Source organism: Amblyraja radiata, chromosome 34, assembly GCF_010909765.2.
Source record: "Amblyraja radiata isolate CabotCenter1 chromosome 34, sAmbRad1.1.pri, whole genome shotgun sequence".
NCBI classification, from domain to species: Eukaryota; Metazoa; Chordata; class Chondrichthyes; order Rajiformes; family Rajidae; genus Amblyraja; species Amblyraja radiata.
In genome coordinates this window covers 19,384,645-19,398,798 of record NC_045989.1, presented here as the reverse complement: position 1 = coordinate 19,398,798, position 14,154 = coordinate 19,384,645, and the positions used below count along the sequence as shown (strand labels likewise).

Genomic DNA, 14,154 nt, shown 5'->3' with positions numbered 1-14,154 from the left:
GACTCAGTTAGACTGGCCGGTTTATATTCTGTCGTTCGACGTGCAGGTGAAGTTCCTGCAAAATGGTCTGTAGATGAGAGGCGCTATAGAAACATAGAAAATAGGTGGAGGAGTAGGCCATTCGGCCCTTCGAGCCTGCACCGCCATTCAATATGATCATGGCTGATCATCCAACTCAGTATCCTGTACCTATCTTCTCTCCATACCCCCTGATCCCTTTAGCCACAAGGGCCACATCTAACTCCCTCTTAAATATAGCCAATGAACTGGCCTCAACTACCTTCTGTGGCAGAGAATTCCAGAGATTCACCACTCTCTGTGTAAAAAATGTTTTCCTCATCTCGGTCCTAAAAGATTTCCCCCTTATCCTTAAACTGTGACCCCTTGTTCTGGACTTCCCCAACATCTGGAACAATCTTCCTGCATCTAGCCTGTCCAACCCCTTAAGAATTTTGTAAGTTTCTATAAGATCCCCCCTCAATCTTATAAATTCTAGCGAGTACAAGCCGAGTCTATCCACTTTCTCATGCCGCCTGTTGGTCTTGGTTCACGGTCTCCTGGCCCTAAAGGCGCCATTGGATTTTGGGACACAATCATAAATACAGTAGCCGTGTGCGGCCGCTTTTGGCGAGAGATTGACATCATGTTGCCGGCATTCACTTCTGTACTCGACACTGCCCCTTCGATGCCTGTTTGTAATCGATTCCCTCCGCAGATGCTGCCTGACCCGCAGAGTTCCTCCAGCGCTCGAGGTGTTGTCATCATTTCCCAACAGGTTTCACAAGAATACGGCAGGGAAATAAAGTAGGTCGAGGTTCAAGTTGCCTTTGCTTCCAGATGAAATATGAATCTAAATTGTGATTCACCTTCAGATTTATTCCCAGAGATTAATTTGAATAGTAAAAGGGCAGCGGTAGAGGTACAGCGCCAGAGACCCGGGTCCGATCCTGATCACCGGCGCTGTCTGTACGGAGTTTGTACGTTATCCATGTGACTGCATGTTTGCTCTGGTTTCCTCCCACACTCAGTGGCGGACTGGCCAGGGTGTCAGCTTGCCCGATGGCAAGTGGGCCCCTGATGAAGTGGGCCCCCTATATCAAGTGGGCCCCTGATGAAGTGGGCCCCCTATATCAAGTGGGCCCCTGATGAAGTGGGCCCCCTTTGTCTCCTGGCAACCAATATTTTTAGACCCAGTCTGCCACTGCCCACACTCCAAGGACGTACAGGATTGTAGGTTAATTGGCTTCTGTAAATTGTCCCTACTGTGCAGGATAGTGCTACTGTACGAGGTGATCACTGGTCGGCGCAGACTCAGTGAGCCGTAGAGCTTGTTTCCGCGCTGTATCTCTAAAGTAACCGCGACACCTCTCCACTGTTGACAGCAAAGATTACGGTAACACTACACACTGGCCCTTACATCTCAATAACGAGACACTTGCAGTCAGTGTAGTGCAGTCCTTTAACTGGAGTCATTTATTGTTTGTTGAAAGCATTATACTAAGAAATGACTAAACTGCTGTCCATTTCCCAGTATTCAGACAGTGAGAGAGAGAGAGAGAAAGAGAGGGAGAGGGAGAGAGAGAGTCAGACTCTTCCAACTGCACTGTGACTTCAGACACAGAAGCCACTGTATGTGGACTTGTTGCCTTTTTGCAGTAATGCTTTTAATAGTCGGTGGTCCATTTTCCAATAAAATGATCAAATTTGTCCAATCTCTCCTCGTAGCTAATACAATCCATTCCAAGCAAAATCCAGGTGAACCTCTTCTGCATCCTCTCCAAAGCCTCCACATCATTCCTATAGCGTGGCAGCCAGAACAGCTGACAAGACTCCAAATGTGGTTAACCAAAGTTTTATCCAGCTGCAAAGAGACTGCTGTATAAAAGGCGCAGTGGTAGAGTTGCTGCCTTGCATCGCCAGCGACCTGGGTTCGATCCTGACTACGGTTGTTGTCTGTACGGAGTTATTACGCTCTCCCCGTGGCCTGCGTGGATTTTCTCCGGATGCTCCAGTTTCCTCCACACTCCAAAGACATGCAGGTTTGCAGGTTAATTGACTTTGGTAAAAATTGTAAATTGTCCCCAGTGTATAGTGTGTGGTTATATAAACGGGGATCGCTGGTCAACGTAGACTCGGTGGGCCGAAGGGCCTGTTTCCGAGCTGTATCTATAAACTAAACTAAAGTGAAATTCTTGCCAATTTTTACACTCAGTGCTGTGACTGATGAAGGCAAGCAAGCTGTTTGCCCCCTTTTCCACCCTATTCTATCATGTAGCCACTTTCACCGAGCTATGAATTTCTATTGACCCGAGGTTCATGATTTGGAATTGCAAAGATATCCTTTTATCCTTTATTTTACTGTAAAAATCCCAGTGAATTATGTAACGAAAGAACTCTTCGCAATAATGGAAAACAAATGGAAAGAAAAAAATGGAAATCAAATTCTAAAGCAAGACATTATAAAGAATGAAGAGAAAAAGATAGAGTTCCCTGGCTTCGGAAAATGTGTTGTAGCTGAAGCGATGATTTATGTGGAAAGGCAATTGGAGAGCAGCCAGGGTGGGAAATGAGGTCACTTCAGTCTTCTCTGGAAAAAGTAACAGGGAGGTAGGTACCAGCAAAATCTGCTGCTGCTGCTGCTCTCTCGGTTTCTGTTTCATATCCTGAAATATTAAGAAGCAGACTTTGGCCTGAATTGATTGAGGAAAATATAGAATCATACGGCTCGGAAACAGGCCCTTCAGCCCAACTCATCCATGCCAAGCTAGTTGCCCCTCATCTAAGCACATAAGAATAAGCTTCTTATTCTCTGTAAAGAATTACAGTTCTTTCGTTACATAATTCATCAGTAAAATAAAGAATCAAAAGGTATCTTTGCATTACAAAAATTATGAATCTCAGGTCAAAGGTCTGCCTGCATTTGGTCCATAGCCCTCTAAACCTTTCCCGTCCATGTACCTGTTCAATTGTCTTTTAAATGCTGTTATGTTTAAGTACCTGCTTCAACCATCTCGCCAGGCAGCTCATTCCACCCTCTGAGTGAAAAAGTTGCCCCTCAGGTTCCTATTAAATCTTTTCCCTCTCACCTTAAACCTATGACCACTGGTTCTGAACTTCCCCTACCCTGGGTAAAAGACTGTGTGTTCACCCTATCAATATCCCTCCTCATTGTGTACACCTCTATAAGATCACACATCCTCAGCCTCCCCCTGCGCTCCAAGGAAAAAAGTCCCAGCTTGCCAATCTCTCCCAACTGACCAACTCTGGGAAATCGGTCCAACCTCGTGAATAGCTCTACTTTGATGGAGACACAAGAATGTGCGGAGGCTGGAATCCAAAGCAAAACGCAAAGTGCTGGAAGAAAATGGGCCAGTCAGCGTCTGTGGAGTGAATGGACAGACGTCTCGGTTCAAGACCCTTCTTCAAACCAAATCTGCAGAGACTGATGGGCATTCAGTCTGAAGAAGGGAATCGGCCCAAAATATCATCAGTCCGGATGTTGCCTGACCCGATGATTTCCACCAGCACTTTCCTTTTGCCCCTTCTTTAATAATCTGCTGGGCACAATCCTCCAGATGTGTCCTCTGTGTTATATCTGCCCCTGTATTCTCTTTGAAAATTGCCTTTTAAAGTGCAAATAATGAACATTCCTGGATTGCCTTGCGTAAAGATTCTCGCTCTTGAGTAGCTTTCCGTCTGTGCCTCACTCGTATTTGGCTCCTTGAGTCGGTAAAGCATTTACATCCCGTCAGCACCATCTCTCCCCTCCTGATAGAGCCGTGGAAACAGGCCATTCGGCCCAACTTGCCCACACTGGCCAACATGACCCATCTACACTGGTCCCACCTGCCTGCGTTTGGCCCATATCCCTCTGAACCTGTCCTATCCATGTACCTGTCCAAATGGTTCAGAAACGTTGCGAAGGTTTACAAGAGTTGTTTTGTGCACAGAATGCTCCCAACGGCTACCAATGATCCATAAGATGTCATGGACATCGATAACTTGTTTGTTACAACATTACTGTTTTGCTGACTTCCTGAACAGCAAGATGGTTCTGCTCTCGGGTGGGGATTACTTCACCTGATTTATCATTGCTTCTTCTGTTCATTTGCAGACGAGGTGGTGCCAGGAGTATTTTTTGCCAGGAGGTGAACATCCAGGTAAGACACTGTGCACTTGGATCTGGGGCAAAGGAGACGACATTGAGACAGGTGGTAGAAGCTGCAACGTGGCTGCTCTCCCTCAGTGCACACACGTGCAGAGAACAGTGCAGTAGAGGAACAGGCCCTTCAGCCCACGTGGTCTGTGACAGCCATGGCACCAATTTGAACTAATCCTCCCCCATGGTCCATGATCCCTCTATCACCGAATGTAGAAACAAGGAACTGTGGATGCTGCTTTACCAAGGAAAGGCACAATAAGGTGCAGCGGTAGAGTTGCTGCCTTACAGCGCCAGAGACCCTGGTTCGATCCTGACTACAGGTGCCGTCTGTACGGAGTTTGTACGATCTCCCTGTGACCTGCGTGGGTTTTCTCCGGGTGCTCCGGTCTCCTCCCACACTCCAAAGACGTACAGGTTTGGAGTTTAATTGGCTTGGTATCATTGTAACTTGTCCCTATTGTGTGTAGGCTTGTGTAAGTGCGTGGGGATGGCTGGTGTGTGCGAGCTCGATGGGCCGAAGGGCCCGTTTCCGCCCTATATCTCTACACTAAACTAAATGAGTTTAGCTTAGCAATACTGCACGGAATTTGTTGCCTCCATTTGTGTGGACTATGAATTTCTATTGAACCGAGATTCACCGATCATCAACTACCCGTCCACGCTGGTTCGATGTTATCCCACTTTCTCAACCCTTCCCTACATGTTAGGGGCGATTTTTACAGAGGCCAATTAACCTACAAACCCGCGCTTCTTAGGGATGTAGGAGGAAATCTGAGCACTTGGAGGAGTCCCGTGCTGTCATAGGAATGACCTGCAAACTCCACGCAGAGGTCCGGGTCAAACACGGGGTCTCTGGCGATGTGAGGCAGCAGCTCTACCAGCTGTGCCACCCTACTCCTAAGAGCCCTGCCATTTCTCAATACTTTCATTTAAGATTTCCAACACATCGCACTCATCAGGTTTAAATGTAATCTGCCATTTCTTGATCAATAGTTCCAGCTATGGATCCTTCTGGACCCACCTTCCACAGGGGACCTTGTTGAGGAAAAACTTTTTCACTCAGAGAGAGTTGTGAATCTGTGGAATTATCTGCCATGGAAGGCAGTGGAGGCCAATACACTGGATGTTTTCATGAGAGAATTAGATTTAGTTCTTAGGGATAAAGGAATCAAGGGATATGGGAAGAAAGCATAAATGAGGTACTGATTTTAGATGATCAGCCATGATCATATTGAATGGTGGTGCTGGCTCAGAGGGCCGAATGGCCTACTCCTGCACCTATTTTTCTATGTTTCTATGGTGAATGCTTTACTAAAGTGTATGTATACAAACATCCACCACCCTAAACTCATCAATCATCTTTGTTGCCTCGTAAAAATACTCAATTGGGTTTGTAAGACATGACCTGCCCTGCACAAAGCCATACAGACTATATCTCTATACTCCCTCTCCCCTGACTCTCGGTCTGAAGAAGGGTCTTGACCCGAAACGTCACCCATTCCTTCTCTCCAGAGATGCTGCCTGTCCCGCTGAGTTACTCCAGCTTTAAGTGTGTCTATCTTCGGTGTAAACCAGCATCTGCAGTTCCTTCCTACACATTCCGACTAAGTCCATGCTTTTCCAATGTGTGTGAACCTCTCCCTGAGAACCTTAGCCAATAATTTCCCCCCACCACTAACATAAGGTTCACCGGTCCATAATGTCTTGGTTCGCCCCAGTTGGCTTTAGTAAACAAAGGAACAAGATTGGGCATTGAACGCTGCGGAGCACCATTGGCAACAATCTTCCAGTTGCAAAAACATCTGTCAGTCACTACCCTCAGCGTCTGGGCCCTGAGCCAGGTGTGAATCCAGTTGGCCTCTCTCCCCGTGATCTCATGGGCTTTACTCATTCCAGCTGCTGAACCTCTGGAACCATGACCGATGCCTCGCAAAAACCCACGTCGACCACATCAGCCTCCTCCAGCGTCCTTGGCACCTCCTCAAATCAAATTAAATCCAATCAAAGTCAGCCCTGATCCTAAATCGTGACTGCTTAATGCTGTAACTTGATTAATCGGTTGCCTTTCTAAATGAAGATATATTGTCGTGCCTGGGAATTAATTTCCTTACCACCAAATTTAAACTAACTGTCCCTTAATCACATTGTTTATCATTACCTCCTTTTCGAATCAAAAAGAACAAGGTTAGCAATTCTCTAATTCTCCAGCACTGTTCCCATAGCAAGGACGATGCAAAGGTCTGACCTTCCACAATTTCCTCCCTTGTACCTGTAGTGGCTTGGGATATATTTGGGATAGATGCCTTCTGCCCTACTGGGCTTGCTGCAAGTTCATAAGTGATAGGAGTGGAATTAGGCCATTCGGCCCATCAAGTCTACTCTGCCATTCAATCAAGGCTGACCTATCTTCTACGTTTCCCTCTCAACTCCGTTCTCGTGTCTTCTCCCCATAACCCCTGACACCCGTACTAATCAAGAATCTATCCTATCTCTGCCTTAAGAATACATCCATTGACTTGGCCTCCACAACCTTCTGTGGCAACGAATCCCACAGATTCACCGCCCTGCGACTGGGGTAATAAATGTTTGCCTGATTAAATGTTTAATAATCCTGTGCTCTCTGTATCATTTCATACTGATTGTATCTCAGATAATGTTGGAGTAACTCAAATCTCACCACTGTCCTCGTTCTTCTGCACTTGTTTGTAACCAGCAAACAAATCTGCTCTTGAGTTTCTCCCCCTGCTGTCACGAGGTCCATTGCACTGTCCCAGTCGTGTGATGCCCTTTAATTTTGGTGGAATGGACTATCTGGGTATGAAGAAGGGTCTCGACCCGTAAAGTCACCTATTCCTTCCCTCCGGAGATGCTGTTTGTCCCGCTGAGTTATTCCAGCAATTTTGTGCCTATCTTCAATTTGAACCAGCATCTGCAGTTCCTTCCTAAACATTAGCTACTTTTGACAATCCTTCTCGATGTCACCTTTTCTCACGCCTGTGTTACTGGGAGGCTCGTGTTTTGACTCAATGTCTGTGTAGGATTTAGAGCATGGGACATTCCCACTGGTGATTTTTTTCAATTCAATTCAATTCAATTTATTGTCATTTGGACCCCTTGAGGTCCAAACGAAATGTCGTTTCTGCAGCCATACATTACAAACAAATAGACCCAAGACACAACATAATTTACATAAACATCCATCACATTGCTGTGATGGAAGGCCAAAAAAACTTATCTCTCCGAGTAGGAATGACAACAGACCATCAGAGTAGTAAGAAGTAAACTACTTTGCAAATAAATCATACCCCCCCGCCCCCCCCCCATTAAAGTCTACTGATCAAGACTACTGCTGGCAAAGTAAGAACAGGAACCCACTCACAACCCTGTCAGGGTCCTGGTTCATTTGGTGAGGAATAGGACATGTGGATAGGGCACCCAACCTCAGCCATAACCCACCTCAACTGTATCTACCTATTACCTAAGATGGACATGACATAGAAACATAGAAAATAGGTGCAGGAGGAGGCCATTCGGCCCTTCGAGCCAGCACCGCCATTCATTGTGATCATGGCTGATCGTCCCCAATCAATAACCCGTGCCTGCCCTCTCCCCATATTCCCTTGATTTCACTAGCCCCTAGAGCTCTATCTAACTCTCTCTTAAATCCATCCAGTGATTTGGCCTCCACTGCCCCCTGTGGCAGGGAGTTCCACATGACGTGGTGGAGTAACTCAGCGAGTCAGGCAGCATCCTTGGAGAAAAAGGATGGGTGATGTTTCGGGTCGAAACCCTTCTTCAGACTCGACCTGAAATGTCGCCCACCCTTTTTCTCCAGATGTGCTGCCTGACCCGCTGAGTTACTCCAGCGCTTTGTGTCTATCTTCAGTATAAACCAGCATCTGCAGTTCCTTCCTACACTTTCCACCTGTTATCTGCCAGACTTTGTCTCGCCCCTCCTAGCTTTGTTCGCCCTACAATCAGTCATAAGAAGGGTCCCAACCTGAAACGTCACTTATCCACGTTCTTCAGAGATGCTGCCCGATACGCTGAGTTACTCCAGCACTTTGTGTCTTCTCCAGGTTGGGCAAAATTATCATCTCAGCTGACATTAGTCACATTGTCTGTCTGATCGAGCACAGCAGCATGCGGTAGAACTGAATCCATACAGCATGGAAACAGGCCCTTCAGCCCACCTAGTCCTCACTGACCATTGATCACCCATTCACACTAGTTCTATGATATCCCGATTTCGCATCCGCTCCCTGTGCACTCGGGGCAATTTACAGAAGCCAATCAGCCTGGCACGTCTTTGGGATGTGGGGAGGAAACTGGAGCACCAGGACAAAACTCACATGGACACAGGGAAAAGGTGCAAACTGCACACAGGCAGCACCTGATGTTGGGATCGAACCCATGATGCAGCAGATCCACCAGCTGCGCCAATGTCACGGTTACAAGAGCTGAGCTCAGGCTGATCCGCGCTGGCTGCTGGGTCAGTGCCTGTCACTCTCACTGTCTCTGCCGCTCCTCTTTGCTACTGAGCCTCCATCCTCCCCTGGCCCGAACAGCGACACTCCTCACCACAGCTCTTGTCCACAGCTTCCACTTCAAACTCATGAAAGGCACTAAGGCAGATACAGCGGGACACAAAATGCTGGAGGAACTCAGCGAGTCCAGCAGCATCAGTGGAGGGAATGGACAGACTAAGTTTTGGGTTGGGACCCTTCTTAAGAGTGATGGAGTAGGAGGTGGGCGGGAGACAACTGGAAAAGAGAGGTGGGGGTGGGGTTGGTGTTACTCCATGAAGTAGGATCCTTGCCCAAAGTTCTTCTTCTTTCGTGTCCATTTTCCATGTTTCAAATGTTGACATCGCTGTCATCGTCCGTCCTGAAAAGGACGCAAGCTTCCGGCGACAATCAGTGAGAGCCATCACTTGTTGCAATGGATGATGGTGGTAGCAGAATTAGCTCAGGATACGTCCAGTTTCCAGCCCCGCCACGTGGACGCTTCTGCTATGGGGCATTGCCCAAAGTGGTCATCCAGGCGTGGAGGCACAGGAGATGTGCAAGGTCCTCAATGGATATTCCTCCTTAGTTTTTACCGAGGTAAAGACACTGGGGCGGCACGGTGGCACAGCGGTAGAGTTGCTGCCTTACAGCGCTTGCAGCGCTGGAGACCCGGGTTCCATCCTGACTACGGAGCTTGTACGTTTTCCCCATGACCGCGTGGAATTTTCCCGAGATCTTCGGTTTACCACCATACGCCAAAGTCGTACAGGTATATAGGTAAATTGGCTTGGTAAATGTAAAAATATTGTCTCTAGTGTGTGTAGAATCGTGTTAATGTGCAGGGATCGCAGGTCGGCGCGGACCTTGTGGGCAATTGTGCCTGTTTCCGAGCTGTATATCTAAACTAAACTAAACATGAGGATTTGGGAGCATTAATGAAGCTGGCTTGGGGACAGTCCATATTACAGTCAAGGATGTGCTGGACATCCCAAGATGGATGAATGGAACTAGCTTAGATGGGGGATTTAGGTCGGCATCGATGAGTGGGGCCGAAGGGCCTGCTTTGGGACTGTATACTGATTCACTATGTGAACCAGAATGTATTATTCTTCCATTAGGTTCCCAAATCTAAACACTGTGAAGGGTGGATAAGTTCACAAAGAGGTCGGGGAAGAGACTGGAGACATTTTGACTCTGGCACTTTGTCTTCCTAAGTTTGTTATTTTTTGTTGCGTGCGACACAGAATGATTTGCGTGAGACCAGAGTCGACGTAAACAGACTCAAATCAGACCTAATGCTTGCATTTCACTTCCTCCAAACGTGGAGCCACTGAAGGGAAAGAGCTCTGTGAATAGAGAGCTGCTGCATAACACGAGAATCTTTTTGCGGTGTTGCGAGTGATGGTAAGGAATACAAAATACCAAGCAATAACCGTCTGGCACATTGTGGTAATGTTCACAAAGGCGTCAATAATTCACAGCTTTGCCTCTTGGTCCTTTGTATAAAATATTAAAACAAGGCAACATGGAAACATCGAAAAATAGGTGCAGGAGTAGGCCATTCGGTCCTTCGAGCCAGCACCACCATTCAATATAATCACAGCTGATCATCTAAAATCAGTACCCTGTTCCTGCTTTTAAGGCCAACGTGCCGTTAGCTTTCTTCACTGCCTACTGTACCTGCATGCTTACTTTCAGTGACTGATGTACAAGCATCCCCAGGTCTCGTTGCACCTCCCCTTTCCCTATAAATGTGAGGTTATCCATTTTGGTGGCAAAAACAGGAAAGCAGACTATTATCTAAATGGTGGCCGACTAGGAAAAGGGGAGATGCAGCGAGACCTGGGTGTCATGGTACACCAGTCATTGAAAGTGGGCATGCAGGTGCAGCAGGCAGTGAAGAAAGCGAATGGTATGTTAGCTTTCATAGCAAAAGGATTTGAGTATAGGAGCAGGGAGGTTCTACTGCAGTTGTACAGGGTCTTGGTGAGACCACACCTGGAGTATTGCGTACAGTTTTGGTCTCCAAATCTGAGGAAGGACATTATTGCCATAGAGGGAGTGCAGCGAAGGTTCACCAGACTGATTCCTGGGATGTCAGGACTGTCTTATGAAGAAAGACTGGATAGACTTGGTTTATACTCTCTAGAATTGAGGAGATTGAGAGGGGATCTTATAGAAACTTACAAAATTCTTAAGGGGTTGGACAGGCTAGATGCAGGAAGATTGCTCCCGATGTTGGGGAAGTCCAGGACAAGGGGTCACAGCTTAAGGATAAGGATGAGAAGAACTTTTTTCACACAAAGAGTGGTGAATCTCTGGAACTCTCTGCCACAGAGGGTAGTCGAGGCCAGTTCATTGGCTATATTTAAGAGGGAGTTAGATGTGGCCCTTGTGGCTAAGGGGATCAGAGGGTATGGAGAGAAGGCAGGTACGGGATACTGAGTTGGATGATCAGCCATGATCATATTGAATGGCGGTGCAGGCTCGAAGGGCCGAATGGCCTACTCCTGCACCTAATTTCTATGTTTCTATGTTTGTTTCTATGTTTCCTAATCTGACACCATCTGCTTCCCGTTCTTGCCACCAAAGTGGATAATCTCACATTTATCCACATTATACTGCATCTGCCCACTCACCCAACCTATCCAAGTCACCCTGCAGCCTCATAGCATCCTCATTGCTGCTCACACTGCCACCCAGCTTTGTGTTATCCGCAAACTTGGAGGTGTCACATTTAATTCCCTCATCTAAATCATTAATCTATATAACTAAAAGTCTCATCTTGACCACTTCCTGTCTGCGCTGTATAGAATAGAATAGAAATAATTTTATTGCCACACAACCAAGGTCGGTGGTATTTGGGTTGCCAGCAGCGGTACAATAATAAAGAACACAACCACATTAAAATTTTACACAAACATCCACCACAGCATTCATCACTATTGATTTTAGAAAGAACGCTATCATATATCACTATGATTTTTGGCCATCTTACTCACAGTCCTCCTCCGCTGAGGCAACCCGAAAATGTTTCCGATCGATGAAAAATAAAAAAGTTATGAATGTTTTAAAAATCTTGAGATCAGCTGATTGGTCCTCTCGCCTGTCAATCACCATGATGAAGGTAATGCCCCTTCCGGGGGGGCCAGGAGTATAAAGCCCAAATAGTATGAAATTGCATTTGAATTTGGTGGCCTGCACTCTGCTTGAAATGGTATGAAATGAATTTGGTGGCCTGCACTCTGCTTATGAGAGTGAACTGCCAGCCCACCAGACCTGAGTGACTGAGCTGCCAGCCCACAAATCCATGCGGCCCACAATGTCCCTACTAGCCCTCTGGAAACCCGGCCCACAACACCCATCCTAGTGCTCCAGAAACTCCCCCCCCCCCTCAATGGGTTCAACATATCCATTTGTTGAACCCATTTTTAGGAACCTAACAAAGGTACATACCACATACAGTATTTTGTTGTGGTTCTTTCATAATAGATGTAATCTAAAATTGTTGCTAATATGATCACTAGCTTCTTGCAGGAGAATCAACTCCTCAGTTACTTCATTTTTTTAATACTGGCTCACTATCATCAGAATTTGTCTCTCTTAAAAATGGCTGTTGACCTGAAATGAGTGTACTTGCCAACAGTGACAATTAACAGCTCTAAATATTTGCAGCTTTTTTTTACATGATTGTCTGCTGTCAAGTGCCTGCTCGAGGATATGTTCGCGATTAATCCATCTGGAATTGGTTAGCTATTTATACAAATCTCACAGAGTGTGTGGGTACGAGATCTAAAGATAACTTGCTTCACTGAAGCCTGTGCAGGAATCGGCCAGTGAACCACTGGGTTTCTGTCCAAAACGAAGGGGGAAAGGAGTTCCGACCAGAATTGTTTCATGGTGGGACCAACGTTGCAGGTAGTCACCCCTGGTGAAAGCAGCTCACCCCTATTCCCAGAGGACAGACAAAGGCAAAGAGGATATGGCTTAATGTGTAAGAGGTAACGGTGGTGCAGCGGTAGAGTTGCTGCCTTACAGCGTTTGCAGTGCCGGAGACCCGGGTTCGATCCTGACCATGGGTGCTGTCTGTACAGAGTTTGTGCATTATCTCCGTGACCGCCTGGGTTTCCCCAGAGATCTTCGGTTTCCTCCCACACTCCAAAGATGTACAGGTTTGTAGGTTAATTGACGTGATATATAAATATATATTTTCCCTAATATGTGTAGGATAGTGTTAATGTGCAGGGATCGCTGGCCAGTGCAGACTCGGTGGGCCGAAGGGCCTGTTTCCGAGCTGTATCTCTAAACTAAAGCTAAAGGTGCGGCTGTAAATACAAGGAACTGCAGTTGCTGGAATTCTGAGGGAAAACACAGTGTGTCAGGGGCTCTGGGGAGAAGGTAGGAGAAGGGGGTTCAAATCAGCCATGATTGAATGGTGGAGTAGACTTGATGGGACGAATGGCCCAATTCTGCTCTTATCGCTTATGAACTTATGAACAGCGCTGGAATAACTCAGCGAACCAGGCAGCAGGAATGGAAGGAATGGATAGGTGACATTTTGCTTCGGGACTCATGGAGTCAAAGAGTCAAAGAGTCACACAGTGTAGAAACAGGCACTTTGGCCCAACTTGCCCAAACCAATCAACATGTCCCATCTACACTCGTCCCACTAGCCCGAGTTTGGTCCATATCCTTCTAAACCTGTCATATCCATGTCCTACCCTTCTTCGGGCTCAGAATATAATTAGTTCTTTGGAAGTGCATAAATATAGAATTATAGCTCTCCACAAAGATGGACACAAATGAGCTAATTGAAACTGTGGATTTTCTGCCTTGTAAAGATGTGCATAATCCAAATCTATGTGGCTATTTCCACAAAGAGCGATTGTGAGCCATTGTTCACTGTTTGCATTCTGAATTGCTGATATTCAGCCTCGTCAGCTGTGGCTGGTTGGTACAACCTTGTCTTTGAGGCAGTGAATGGTACCACTGAGATAACGGAGTCTTTTTAAGTGAGGTGTTACATCGGCATCCCTTCTTGGGTGAATGTAGACGGTTCATTAGCACAAAACACAGCTGGAGAAACTCGGCAGGTCAGGCAGCATCTGTGGAGTCAAAAGAATGGTCAACATTTTGGCTTCTGACCCTACATCAGGACTGTGTGTGTAGAGGGAGGATCGCCATACTAAGTTACAGATCACAGCAGATGCTGGCTAGCTTCCATCTGCACTCTCAATCCTCATGCAGGGTAATGATCCGAAACGTTGACCTTCCCTTTGCCTCTGCAGAGGGTGGCACGGTGGCGCAGTGGTAGAGTTGCTGCCTTACAGCGCCAGAGACCCAGGTTCGATCCTGACTACGGGTGCTGTCTGTAATAATAATAATAATAATAATAATAATAATATCTTTTATTGTCATTGCACGTCAGTGCAACGAGATTTAGTGTGCAGCTCCACTGATGTACAAGAAAGGTGAATAAATACA

The 14,154-nt window shown here is 46.6% G+C and overlaps 1 protein-coding gene across 1 annotated transcript in view; it reads left to right on the top strand.

Moving 5' to 3' along the window:
• sema6d (semaphorin 6D) overlaps positions 1–14,154 on the top strand; it is a 239,009-nt gene that overhangs the window by 23,430 nt on the left and 201,425 nt on the right. Inside the window, exon 2 of the mRNA XM_033050281.1 lies at positions 4,115–4,160. The gene's annotated coding sequence lies outside the window, so the exon portion shown is untranslated. The remainder of the gene's footprint in view (positions 1–4,114; positions 4,161–14,154) is intronic.